Source organism: Lichenostomus cassidix, chromosome 12 (genome assembly GCF_008360975.1).
Source record: "Lichenostomus cassidix isolate B80296 chromosome 12, HeHo_3.0, whole genome shotgun sequence".
NCBI lineage: Eukaryota > Metazoa > Chordata > Aves > Passeriformes > Meliphagidae > Lichenostomus > Lichenostomus cassidix.
In genome coordinates, this window is record NC_139493.1 from 9,015,024 (window position 1) to 9,028,919 (window position 13,896).

The 13,896-nt window shown below is 42.1% G+C and overlaps 1 protein-coding gene across 2 annotated transcripts in view; it reads right to left on the minus strand.

Moving 5' to 3' along the window:
- PLXNB1 (plexin B1) overlaps positions 1-13,896 on the minus strand; it is a 77,727-nt gene that overhangs the window by 41,730 nt on the left and 22,101 nt on the right. The window lies entirely within an intron of this gene.

The following is a 13,896-nucleotide window of genomic DNA, read 5'->3' on the forward strand; positions in this document are numbered from 1 at the left end:
GCTTTTGTTTGCCCTGATAATGGACACTTAGTGCTTTCTGCTTCAAAGCTATGAACACACTCTGCTTCACCCAGACTGGCAAACAGCCCTGAACTACCCTAGGAGTTTCTTTTCCAGGGTGGTGAGGGAGTGCGTTGTGGCACCTGAGAGAAACCCTCATCATGTGTGAGATGTTACCTTGGAAAAGCCAGCAAGCAGATACAGACTGAAGGAAGGAGATCTAACTTGACTCTATCCCCTCAGGTTCACGTCAGCAGAAATGATCTTGCTCCAACTCCAACACGTGAGTTATTTTAATGCATTCTCACCATTTCTACTGGAGAGAACTTGATTTAAGGAACTCCTTAACCACACAACTGTCTCTATACCTCCACACTGCCATCGTGCAGATGTCACGATGGCTTGTTGTGCAACTGTCTGGAGACTCCTCAGTTTCAAAGCTTCAAATGTCTGCAAACAAAACAATAGGCTCATGGCCATCCAACAGCAGGAACTTGACTATGTTGTGAACAGTCACAATGACACGGAGAAGAGAATCTTTGATCTGGAAGCAGCTGAGGATCACAAGACGTCATTACACTACACCACTCTGAGGAATCTGTAATCTTCTTTTGAGCTAATGTAACCTTCCTCTGCCAGCACTCACACAGTAAAATCAGCATGTGTCTCCAGGATTTATGGATTCTGAAACAGTGGCTTTCTGGCTAGAGGTTGTGCCTACAAGCTGCATGACTCTGCTCTGTTCCCCACAGAGCCCCACTGGCAACCACCAGGGCAGAACTAACCAGTATTTCAACTCAAAGCCCAGCAAATGACACTACTCCAGCAGCATGGATCTTGTTACAAGCTCATAGATCTGTCTTTGAAACTACCCCTAATGTTTCACTGAAAGCATTTTACCTATTGGAGCACCTGTACTGAAAAGAGGTTGGAAAATCAACTAGTCCTTCATTCCAGCAGACCATAATCAAAACCAGATTTTGCTGTGGGGTCAACGCTCTGACATGTAGCCACTTTTCTTTCTTCCCCCTGGAAGTCACTTTGTTATGGGCTAGTCCTTAGAGGTGATCCAGGTAAAAAACTACTGTCTGGTCCTCATGACTCTGTGAGAACAGAGAAAACAAAACAAAACGGTAGTACAGCATGTTCTACAAGCTGGTTCTAATCACCCAACACAATGGATAAACATTGAATATAGTGTTCTTTGTTGCTCTTTGCTAAAGACCCATTAACAAATGAACTTGAATTTATTGTTAGGTGAGCAAACATACATTAAAAATGAGCAGGACTGTGTAGCTATCAGTAGCTAGAAGGCTTTGCACCCTACATGAAAATAGAGGGGAATAAAAGCCAGCAGTGTCTTTTGATTCCATTTTCCAAGTTGTTTCTCTAGCACAGGCATCACTGCCTTTTTTTGTGCTTGCCTTTCAGTTAAGCCCATCACAACCTCTCCGGGAGGACAGGAAGGAGGAGGATAACCTACATTTAAATCTGATGGTTTCATGACAGGCTACACTACGGAGCTCTTTATGGATTTACTGAACCGTTCTGCTTCCTGTGCTCATTGCTAGTGTATAACACAGCTGTTGCAGACAGATTGCACTAAAAGTGTGTAGCCTTTAATTAATTCTGAATGCAATTGCCAAGGTTTAAAGATTCTTTTAAAATATTCCATTTTTTTTATGAATTCCCATTAAATAGGAAAATGCTCCAGACAATACGCTGAACATTGCCTCTAACTCACTGTAAAATATTAATATCCAAATGACACTGCTGAGTTTCATTTATTTAATCTGGATCACAACAGAAGGGCTAGAGGATTAGTCAATTCTGCCACAGAATATTTATATCACATCCACATAACAACAACCAGTACCACTGAAGCAATGGCACTATTTTGTTACTTGAAATTTGAAGTAAGACGGTGTTTTCTGTAGCACTATTTTTACCTCTCTGACCTCATGTATCACTGTGAGCGACTTTACTTATTTATTAAAGAAACAAACCCAGAACTCATTTGGGCACATTTTAGCAGTGTATCAACACATAGAGATTATTCCAATCCTCACAGATTATTTCCCTAATACCACATTCTAGCCTCCAAACATAGAGAGGTCAGTTAATGTTCCAAATTCTAGGTTAGATTTCATACTCACCACCAAACCAGGCAGAATTAGCCTTGGAAAAAAAATTAGGCTCCTGAAATTTGCACCTGCGATTTCCACTGTATCATTTGCAGAGCCAACCCGCAGTGTGAGCACTAAAAGATTTAAAAATTAAAAGCACCATTCTTCCAGCTGCACGACGACCCTTGTGCTCCAGCACATTCAAATGGCTCAGCAGCAGGAAGACGACCACTGCTATGTTTTCTGCACAAAAGCCGTGAATTATAGCCCCCTTCTAAGCTTCATATGCTCAACAGAGACTTGCTGTTTTCTGCTGTGAAAGATGACAATCCCATTAAATAAATAAAGCTTTTTTTGAGTCTTATTTACTACTACCAGGCCAGATCCCTGCTCCGTTGTTTAAGAACACTTGCAGCAAGCAGTTCTGGCGGAGATGAACACAACCCTCTGTTTTCCAAGTAAAATTGACCCCAAAGAGAATCTCAAGTCCAAGCCATCCTGTCAGAGCAGGACTGCCACAGACAAGGAAGCTCTGTTATACCAGATGTGAATAACACCAAAGCTGAGGTCAAAATAACTTAAACTCCAACACCAAACCTTTAAAGACAAAATATCAATCTGAAATGGCAAGGGAAGGTGGCAGAAATTCTGTACTACAGAATTAACAGCATTCTTAGATAAACACTTGGGAAAATTATGTTTTCTAAACCCTTGATAGTTATTGCTGAACATTACAAGGTACTTTTCTGGATGGGGGTTAAATTATACTAAAAGAATGTTGCACAAAATATTGTCAGCTTTGTGATACTTCAATAACGCTTGCATATTGCTCTTTGGAAAAACTGCAGAAAGTGCTTCTACATCTCTACCTAAATATTAGTCTCAGCCATCCCAGAATTAACTGATGGTAGGAGACAGGTACTTCCTCTAAACAGCTCTAGCACAACCAAACTTTACCCTTGCACTGATGTAAATGTGTTATAAACACTAAGCTTCCAGTACTACAGGTTAATGAAGTGTTAATGATAAATAAAATGTTAAATAGCAAACTTTTTACAAACCAAGACCAACTACACAAACATTTACAAGGAATATAAAGTAACCACAAGATGCTGACTGTTGAAGAAGCTTTCTGCATATATACTGTCATTGCAAATTAAGGGTTGACTTTTTCACTTTACCATCCTCGCTTTACCATCCTCTCAAACACTAACTCAAGACCAAGAGTGTGAACTCAAGACCATGTTGCATGTGCATTTTTAAAGGGGGAAATCAAGCCAGCTGTTAGTTTCTCAGCATCTTAACACAACCAAAAGATAACATTCTGCCAGTGTTACACATTTGAAGATTAGAGTCCTTTAGGATCTGTTCCAACTTCCTGTGTAATCAAACCACAGAACATCACTAACCATCCCTTCTAGCCCACAAACTCCTGACTAAAGTTGCCTAGTGAAATCAGAATTTTTTCCTAGGGCTCCTAAATTACAGAAACTACCACCTCAACCCAACCAGCTGATGCCTGCATGTTCTTTACTCCAAGTAAAATGCCTTGTCATATTGTCTAACTTTGCTTGTCACAAAATCTTCCAAGTCAAAGAAGCTTCTAGTCACTTTTTGCATGAACAGTTTGAAAACTAATCCTCCTTCTTAATCCTCCTTGGGCAGGAAGATAAAGACAGCTATTCTAACTCTGACAGAGGTCCACCTACACAGAAACCCTAGCTCCAGCAGACAATAATAGATGCCTAAGAAGTAGACGAAGGGCAGAGAAGCATAATGCAATCCTTCCCTTACACATCCTGCCAGCTTTGAGCTTTCCCAAATCACAGGTTGCAGGCACATGTAATCCTTTGGATGGATACATTAAGTGGTCTGAGCTTCTTCAGTCAGAAATACTTAATTTTTCTAATAGCTCTCTGAGCTCATCCTAATTTGCCAACATCTTACTTTTTTTAGCTACCTGACCTGGATAAGCATTCCCTTTTGACAGCACCTGACCTGGACAGGCCACTCCTTTAGCTTTCTGACACTGCACTCAGAGCAAATGTTATTTTCCCCAACTCACCAGCCCTCCATTTATCCACCCAAGAACCACTTGATCTTCCAGCTGCCACATCACGTTATGTTTGCATGTGGACAAATAACATCAGTGACTTAAATATTCTTTCAGTTAGGAGAAAAAAAAATAGTTAGGAAAATAATATCCCATTCTCTCAGAGTATATCCAAAGAGCCTAGACAGGTTTACAGCTGTAATAAAACCCTGCTAGGAAAGCAGGGCTCACTGAAGTTCCCTATCCAACTGGCTCTGCTGAGCAAATTCTCTGTTTCTATGATAATCTACATAAATCTAAGCCCATCACTCCACATAAAAACAAATTTGCTTGCATGAGTTCTAGAATGCAATTGCTGCCCAAAATATAGATGAATACTTGGAGCAGAGAGAAACCCCTGCAGTACCCAGGAAATTCCAAGTGCAGATTTCCCATTTCTGTTTAACTGAGATCCAAGACAGTTTTAAATCTGGTTAATATTGACTAAACTGATTTTAAAAGAACTGTCAGCTAAGGCTCTTGAAAAAAAGTTAAGCTATTGTGGAATTAAAGTCACAGTCCCTATCATGATTTAATAAGTAGTTAAAAGACAGGCAATCAAGTGTTTCCCTGTCAGATGAGGGTTATCAGTGAGATCTGCCAAGAATTTATTCTGCAATCTGCACTGTTCAATACATTCTCATAAGATCTAAGAAGATGAGTACGTCTAGACGTGGCAAATTTTATTATAAAAAAAACATTATTAATCAGAGTCAAATTCAGAGAAGACTGTAAAAAGTGAAAAAACAAATGCACTTTAATGTAACTACACAACATCTTAGATGTCATTAAATACCAAACCAAACAAAAAATATTTTAAGTACATAAACATAAGAGGATCAAAGCTAGCTGTTATCACTCAGAAAAACTTTGAAAACTTCATAGGTTAGTTCAGTATTGAGTATCAAGCAAAAAGCCAAATACAGCCTTTGGAGAAAATGGGAAAGAAAACACATATCGCCATTATGTTGTTGAATGCTGAAGGCAGTTCTGATTCCCACATCTGAAAAAGGAGACAATGACAAAAGGAGACAATAAAGATGACCAAGAGCATGGAGCAGCTTCCATATAAGGAGAGATTGAGCAGAGTAGGACTTTGGATGGACAAAGAAAAAAACCAGGAGAGAGATATGGAAAGGTCAAGAGATATGAAACATGACAGTGTCAAGATGAAAAACAAGGAGTTATCGACTACCATATTTTACAATGCAGAAAGAAAGCACTCATCAAAGTTACAGACAACTTCCCTAAGTCAGCTCAGGGATATTGTCACTGGATGAAAAATATTTCAAATAACATTTAAAATGCATAATTAAGTTGTAGAGCTCACTGCTGTAGGATGCCATGGAGACTAGAAACATAAACAAGTTAGAAGAGGGATTATATAAATTAACGGAGAATAGATATAGTCAAGATGGGATGATGAGACACGAGTCCTGGCCAAGCAGGGCCCTAAAGTGATGATGTCCATAAGCTGGGAGGCAAATGGGGTGGGGGGGAGAATGAAAAAAAACCCAAAACAAACCCACCACATTATACATGCCCTGTTTCTTACAGTCCTCATTAAGCATCTGCTTCTGGATCTTGTCAAAGGCAGGACACTGAGCTACACAGAGCTTTGCAATTTGCCCCAGGATGATATTCTATTTAAACGTGTATTTTATGGTACATTTATAGACTTTATTTATTTTTAAATATTAAGAATGTAACTCCAGCCCTGCCTAATCACATATTTAGAAGGCTGGAAGCCTAACCTCCCTGGCTGTTTCTAAAGGCAGCATCTCTCATGTTAACATTTAGATACCATCTAACTGAATCCTGACAGCGCAACACAAAAGTTAATGCACACCATGGGAAAGCAAACCCAGGGCCAGAGCCACAGAACACAGAAGTGGCAGATCTGAGTTTAGTGCACCCACAGTCCCTCTTTCAGGAACAGCTCATCCCTGTCTGCCAAGCATTTGATGGAAACGCCTCACTCAGAGTGAACACAGCAGATCCGTGTGTGCCGTTGGAACAGCCAAGCCTTGGGCAGCGCTCAGCAGAACCACGACTGCTAAAAGTAGGTCAGGACCATCAGTTCTAACCAGGGAGAAAGGAAAGTTGGAGCACGCCAGACTGTTTGGCCAGGTATTACAGAAAACCTTCATCTGGGATTTCATCACTACTTCAAACAGATGTGATTCATATTTTACCGGCCTCCACCTCAAACAAGGCACACCTTCCCAACCGCACTGCCCTCCCTGTCATTAGGGGCACCTCTCCCAGCCTCAGCCAGGATCCTCCTGTTCTCAGCTTTGGCTCCACAGGCTACAAAAGCCAGAATCCTGCTCTGCCATAGCTGTTTTATGCCAATTTCAATAAAGCAGAATGCCCAACTGCTTCATCCAGAAACAGCCAGGACAGCACACAACAGCTTCTGCCTTAGAGTCTATTTTCCTTGGCAGGATGCCCTGCAGAAGGGAGAGAGAGGAGACCTCTGCAACAAGCACATGCTTCCCAGAGGACAGCACTGTGACCCCTAACCAAGCTCTCATGTCCCAGAGGCAAAGGCCATACCCCCAAGGCAAGTTCTTTTGCATCCAGTCTGGCCTTGGAGTAACCCAACAAGAGAAGAGAAAAGCTTCAAACGTCCTATGAAACTCCTGTAAAAAAGCACCAGTCCTATACTTCCACTCCAAGAGGAAACTCCATGGTTGCCACGCCGGCATCAGCCCTGCAGGTTTGCACAGTGGAAGGGAGAACAGAGCCCAGCCACAGAAGTTCATGCCAGCAGTGGTGCAGACCACAGGCAGACACACAAGGACCACATCCCGAGCTCCACCATCCAGTTGTCAAGATGCAAATAAGGAATGTTAAACACTGTAGCCTGCCTTGAATAAATCCTTTTGCTCTGCAGACACTGAGCAGGGCAGGGTAGTCTCTTCTATTAAAGAAATTTCCTTGACACCCCTTAGAATTAGTACCACAATAGATCTATAAAGAACTAATATGCCTTGTATGGACAGGAGGGAATTATTCTTGGAGTTTTCCTTCATTTCAAATAAAATTCACTTTTCTGCCCTCTCCAGTAATGTTCTGGAGAGCCATACAGCCTGACAGCAGTTTGACAGTCTTCCCCTCTCACTCCAAAAGAGTCAGCAGTTCTGGCTATAGCCATGAACACAGGCAGTAACATGCAAATACATTTAATGCAATGCAGCCACATGAGTAGCACCTATCCCCTCCCACCCAGAAGAGACAGCAGAATCAACAGAACTCCACATCACTACCACAATCTGCTTGTGGTTTGCCTTCAAACCAAGATGAGGTGTATTCTACCTTGTATTACTCAAGTCATGTTAAAGCATTATCAGAAATGACGCTTTCATCAATTAATCTTCCATGAATTAGTGTCTCAGCCTGGAAGGTTCTCAGTCATCAGCTGTGAACTACTAGGCTCAATAGTTTGGCAATTAGGTTACACAGCTCTGTTAGATAATGATCCAAATTGAGGTGACCAGACATTTTCTTCCACCTCAGGAAGCCAATGCCAAGGCTTTCATAAAGCCAGTAACAGATAACACACCATGCTGTTCAAAAAGCCTGGGGACCTTCCCAAGCTTGGGAAGCCTTGCACCTACATAACACATTTAAAACACAACAGCTCCCACTGAGCTACTGCAGAAGCCTGAACAGGCTGGGTGCAGACCTGAGAGCCAGGATCAACTTCACACCAGTTTTGACAGCTCTGAACAAGGAATGTCCCATGTAGGCTGGATATGCAGTGCTTTCAGAAGGAGCCCAATATGGAAAGGTGGCCCAGGAACCATCCATGAAAGGCATTCAAGGTGCACATGACTGAGGAGCCACAGGCTGGTAGCAGCCATACAGCCTTATTCTTCTATCCTACAATCACAGCCCTCCATGCCAGACATTATCCACACTTGGAAGTTCTTGTTTCAAGGATAAAATTCAGAGCACCAGATTGCATATAGATAGGGGTGAGAGAACTATTGCTGTGCACAGGCCACCAGGCAATGCTCTCCATTCATACCACAGTGGGTCCACAGCCTAGAGGAGTGAAAACAAGCAACGGGAAAATTAAGGGCAAAGGAAGCAGAAGCTGGGCCACTTCGAGATTTGGAGAAACAAATAATGTGGAGCAAGAGTTCTCCAGTTACTTTGTTAACAGGCAGACATCTAGTCATGTCTTATCCAGAACAAGGACTTCTACAAAAAGACAATTTGCAATAAGAAGTTTTATATCTTCAAGTGGCTTTACAAACACAAGTTTCTGTTCACTCAGGTTATTGAGATCCTAACTTTTTCTGGCAAAATATTTGAGCTCCTGGTTCAGGGCTGAGAAAGCTTCTTTAGAACTGTCCTAGAAGCACCAAAGTTCAGAACCAGCTCCCTGCTCATGAGAGCCATGATTTTAAAGATTTTTTGGTTGAGACTGCTACTCATCTAGTTTGCTACCCTCCCACCTGCACAGTCTGACAGCCACTGGCTAAGCAGGACTGACTGGCTCATCCCTTCCCCTTTCAGGGAAGCCCAGACCTTCACCCTAGGGCTGCAGAGATGCACTAAACAGGTCTGCAGTGCCAATCTGAAATGCAAACTGCTATGAGCAGGAATTTCAGCCAGTATAACTGGCTGTCAGCATTTCAAGAGAATGCTACCTTGCCTTGGTCACCCCTGGGCAAAAAAGTGCCCAGGAGACAGGAAAACCAGATTTACAGTAGTTTGTTAGGAATAGCATTGAGTTCTACAGCTGAGTGGCTGCTCCTCTGAAGGAAGGAACAGCTACACAGAACAGAGGGGCTGGTAAGGAAACAAGGGGAAAATATGCACATCTGTGCTGGAAGGATAAACCACAGCCTGTGGTCAGCACAGCTCTGTTTGCAGACTATCCCAGTTCCAGGCACCCTTCCTCTGTCATTTTCAGCTGTGCACTCCATACACATGGCAGGGACTGTGCCTTCTTCTGGAAAAGAAAACTGTTTACTCTGCCACACATAGATAACTAATCAAAACCCCACAAAAGTGTGGCTCAGACAGCACTTTTAAGACTTATACATAGACCAAACTGAGCAATCAGCCACCTAATGTCAACCCAGGAGGTCACGGTGGGGCTGACACAAATTTAGCCTCATGAAAAAGTTTTAATTTAAATCTTCTCAGGGCTTAGTGGGAAATACACTAGTTAAAATCATGGATCAGCTAGGAATAGAAAAGATCATACCAGCTAAAGATGGGTTCAAACTAAATCTAATCTGAACAGACTATCTGGAGAATGGCAGAGAAGTCCAGCATGCACAGGAACAAGCTGAGAGAGAGTCATTGCTTGAGCCAAGCTACTGATGAAAATAACTGAGAAACTGAGAACAAAACAGGAAAGATACTCTGTAAAAGGGGTAGCAACTAAGCCCATTGCTACTCTGCAATGATGAGACCTAGTTTGGGATAGAAGCTTCTTCCTGCATCAAAGAGTTGACTAAATAGGTGCAACACATCAAGATGACAGGGAAACGAACAACAGGAAGGGAACTTCAGTCCTCTCCACCTGGTGCCAATCTCCCCCGAGGTGACCCCTGTCCTAATCCTGTAAATACTCCACCTGGATTGTCCCTCAGCCCCAGGCCTGTCTGTACTCCCCACAGCTGTAATCTCAGCACGTGACTTCTCAGCCACTCCACGAAAGTAACTTTCACTACAGAACATGATAGGCAGACAAGACTGTCTCTGTATCCTTGGAGAGGAGCTACAGTTTCCCAAAATACACCAACTCAGTTTTCAGTCATAAGAGCCTGCCTCCAAGAATACACATCACCATAGTTCTGCTACAGGTCAGCTTTGCAGAGCTGCTCCCCAGGGACCACAGCAGCAAAGTTAGTCAACAAAAAGTTTTAAAAAACCCCCAAAACTCAAAAGGATACTGCCTAAGAGCAGAGACCATGTCTCTAGGGACAAAACAACAGATAGCCTGACATCTCTTCCTTCTAAAATTAAAAGTTCAAAGGAACAACTAGGACCATTCTGTACTATGCCCTCTGCACGTTTGGGCAAGCATCTAAAACCAAGTGCAAGAACAGATTTTCAAGGGTGAAGCATCTAGAAGCGAGCCCTGTTTTTGAGTTATTTTTAAATGTTTAGACAGGACCTAAAATAGGACCAGTGTTTTGAGTACTTCTGAAGAGTATGAACCTCACGTAGGCCATGACATTTTTAGTTTGAAAAGGCTTTGGAACAGAGGTTGTACTGTTCATGCATCGGCTTATCACCCATTTTAGCTCAAATTAGGTTACAATCCATTATGAAGCAAGAAACACTCTTTTGAAGGAGGGAAATGAACACGGATAGATTTAGGCTATCAGCAGTAAGGCAGTCTCTGTATCTCAGTAAAACCTACCATCCCATAATAGCAGGAACAGCATTTGCCACAGAGAAAAGGGGAAAGTCAGCTTCTTTGCTTACAATATTCATCCTCACAACACCCTTCCTACCTGTGTAGTTTCCAGAAATACACTGTCCGCCTCTCATCAAATTCAAGTGAACACTCTGCAGACTCCAGCAGCCCACAGGCAGTGCCTTCAGCAAGCAAGAGGTGCATGCTGTACATCACAAGCAGCACAGAACCAACCTAGAACACCAGCTGTGCCAGTCTCTTTTTTTTACCAGTTTTATTTGCATCCCCCCTCCTGCCCCACACTGACAAACCACGCTGCACTTGTCTAGCTCTGGCCTGAAACATAAGACTGAAGCAAGCACATAGTAGCACTTTACCTCCCTGAATACTCTACCAGGCTTCAGCAATGAGCAGCTCAGGGACTTCTTGGGATAGAGGTGGTTTTTATTAATTTAGTAACCTTCAATAACTCCTTCTTCTATAGACATGCCTCGTGTCCTCACATACACACAGATGTTTGGCATTCACAATATCCTGTGGCAAGAATCTTCCCAGGTTAACTGCACACATCAAGGACTAAGCTGTTATTTGGTTTTAAGCTTACTACATGTTGGCTCCATGCAATACCTATTCATACTTGTAATGGAAAAGGAAAAAAAAGGTTGCTCCTCCTCTAAACTTTCCATGCTATTCAGGAGTTGAAGACAACTGTCATTTATTGCTTTTCAGGTAAAAGAATCCCAGTTTATTTGGTTGCTCTTTTTATGGAAGGGAACACTCACTTCTGTTCACTGTTGCTGCTGTTCCATTTCTAAAAACTGAAGACACCTCTCTTAAGATAGCAGTGGTTTTCCTAAAGCTGTAGAAAACTCAATTTCCATAAGAGCTGGATGAACTAGTGTGATGGTTATCAAATACAGCAGGGATTCCCTACTTTTATAGTGAATTGCCAGTCAGGCAGTTCTCTGTCAAAATATTCAGCCTAACTCCTTAAACTGAATTTGCTCAAAAGCAAGTTTACTTTCAAGCCACAGCATTCAGCTGCACCCTTCTTCCTCCAGAGCAGGGTGTATTTTAAAAAAAAACTTTCTCTCCCTGTTAGTTCTTTGAAAATACAAATTATCTTATATTTGAATTAGCCTGCCCTGATGAAGGGTAGATCCCTCACAAGATGGTGTGCCAGAGCTTTATTCTGTCATATGTTCTCTATGAACACGTCAATCCATCAGTTTTTTCCTCAAGTATGAGCACAGTATTTAGAGATTTCCTGATGCTACACAGAACAATATTGTTCCCCTACAGAGTCATATAAGAATATCTGGGTTTGGAGACTGTTTGTATCATGACTCCCTGAAAATCCTGAGTGATTTCTTCCACAAATGCAGTAATCCTAATTGCTTCCCACATTCTTTATGAGATGTAGGACTCTGTTAATAATACACGCTTAGCTGACTAAGCAACCTAAACTTTCCTGTCAGGCTGAAATAACTTTCCTGGCTTTACTCTGTCCTTTGCCAGTTTTACTATTAAGAGTCAAATAAGAGTTTTTTAAAGATGCAGAGATGTAGAAGCATAACAGGAATTTAAAAAGAGAAGGACGGTCATTAAAACCCAACAGAACAATATATTACCTAATGTTACAATACTCAGTGCTAACAGCTTCTTAAAAATATAAACCTACCCCAAAATTTAAGGTTTTGAACCATACTTCAAGGGTTAGAAGGAACACCTCACCCCACAAATAGCCCATAACTGGTCCTGATAAAAAGGAAGAACCCCTCTCCCAAGGTTCTATGGGCACCTGAGGTGCTTTCAGAGGCAAAGGTGAACGTTTCTCCTGAAGGATTGCCTTGCACACAGCATTGCAGTTGTGTGTTTCTCTTTACTCTTAAAAAGTGGTGGTGCACAGAAATCAGGGCAGAAAAACAGCCCCTGAAATGCTTAAAAAGGAGGGGAGGGAAGAGGACAGAACAAGTAACACTCTCCTAGGTAACACCAAGTTGCTACTCCGGCTGCACAGGAATGAAGTCAAGCGCGACTGAGATAATAACCGTAACTCACATTTCAGAAGTTAGTTTGTTCAGACATGATCTTTCACACTTAAAGGTACTAAAAAGTATGTCCTCTAGTGCACTTCTACTGGAGCACTTTTCCAATAGGATCTGGACAGAATCAGCTCAATGTTTCAAAGAATACAACATACAGCACTCTGGCCTCCTTACGATCTTTTATTTTTTATGTACCCTGAAAGCAAGGATCCAGTAGAGACTGGCCTGAATTCAAGTCATCTTAAGTACTTTCTCATTCCCTATTTCAAACAGCTTTGATTTAGTGGTTTTACTGGAGCCACCCAGAGGAATGCACAACTGAGGCAACTAGACCCACCAATCTTTGTACATTTGTTATATGTATTCAGGATTTATTCTTGGATGCTCCAGATTGAAAGATGTTTTCTGAAAACTTACTCTTTATTATCTAAGAGTTCAATCCAGGTCTACTACCAAACTGAAACCACACAGACTGCATACCCAGAGAAGTCTGGGGGGTTGGGGGTTGCTGTCTGGTTTTGTTAATTGTTTTTATTTCTGCTGATCACTCTTGCTGCTAGAGCTGCAAGTCCAACAAGCAGACATCCTTCTGATGAAGGGCTCCTGTACTCCCAGTGCTCTAATAAGATACTCATCTCTCCAGCACAAAAGTCAGTGACTCATCTACATCAACTCCTAGTATCCAGGTGCCAGGGTTTCACTACCCAGCCAGAAGATCTCCAGCAGCTCATTCAGTCTAGGATCTCAGGTGTACCACCCTACATTTGATATTCAAATTCCCATATTCAAATTCCATGTATTCACCTACAGAGTGCTTCGCCAGGTAAACTTACAGAGGAGTTGTAACTATCCTGTTTAACAGGAAGCAGCCTGAAAGAACTCAGTTTCAGGGAGACATTTCTTCAAGGGTCTATAGCTGTCAACACAACAGAGCTCAGCCAGCACAAAGCAGCTCATCACACTCCATGGTGATTGACAGACAGAGATGAACGTCACTCCTGCTCCAGGAGTCTGTCTTCAGATTTGGCAACACTCACTGGCCCATTCCTACTTATAGATCACCATGAGAAACTCACAGTTTTGTTTTGCGTTTTTTTGTTTGTTTCTGTCTGTAGGTTATACTAATTCCCTTCTACAGAAAATTCAAAGTTTAAATGTTAGCTTTTGTATTTCAACTGCAGCACCAGAGGTGCCAAGAAGACTCTCACAAAAGGTGTACAGTGGCCTGATTTTGGTAGC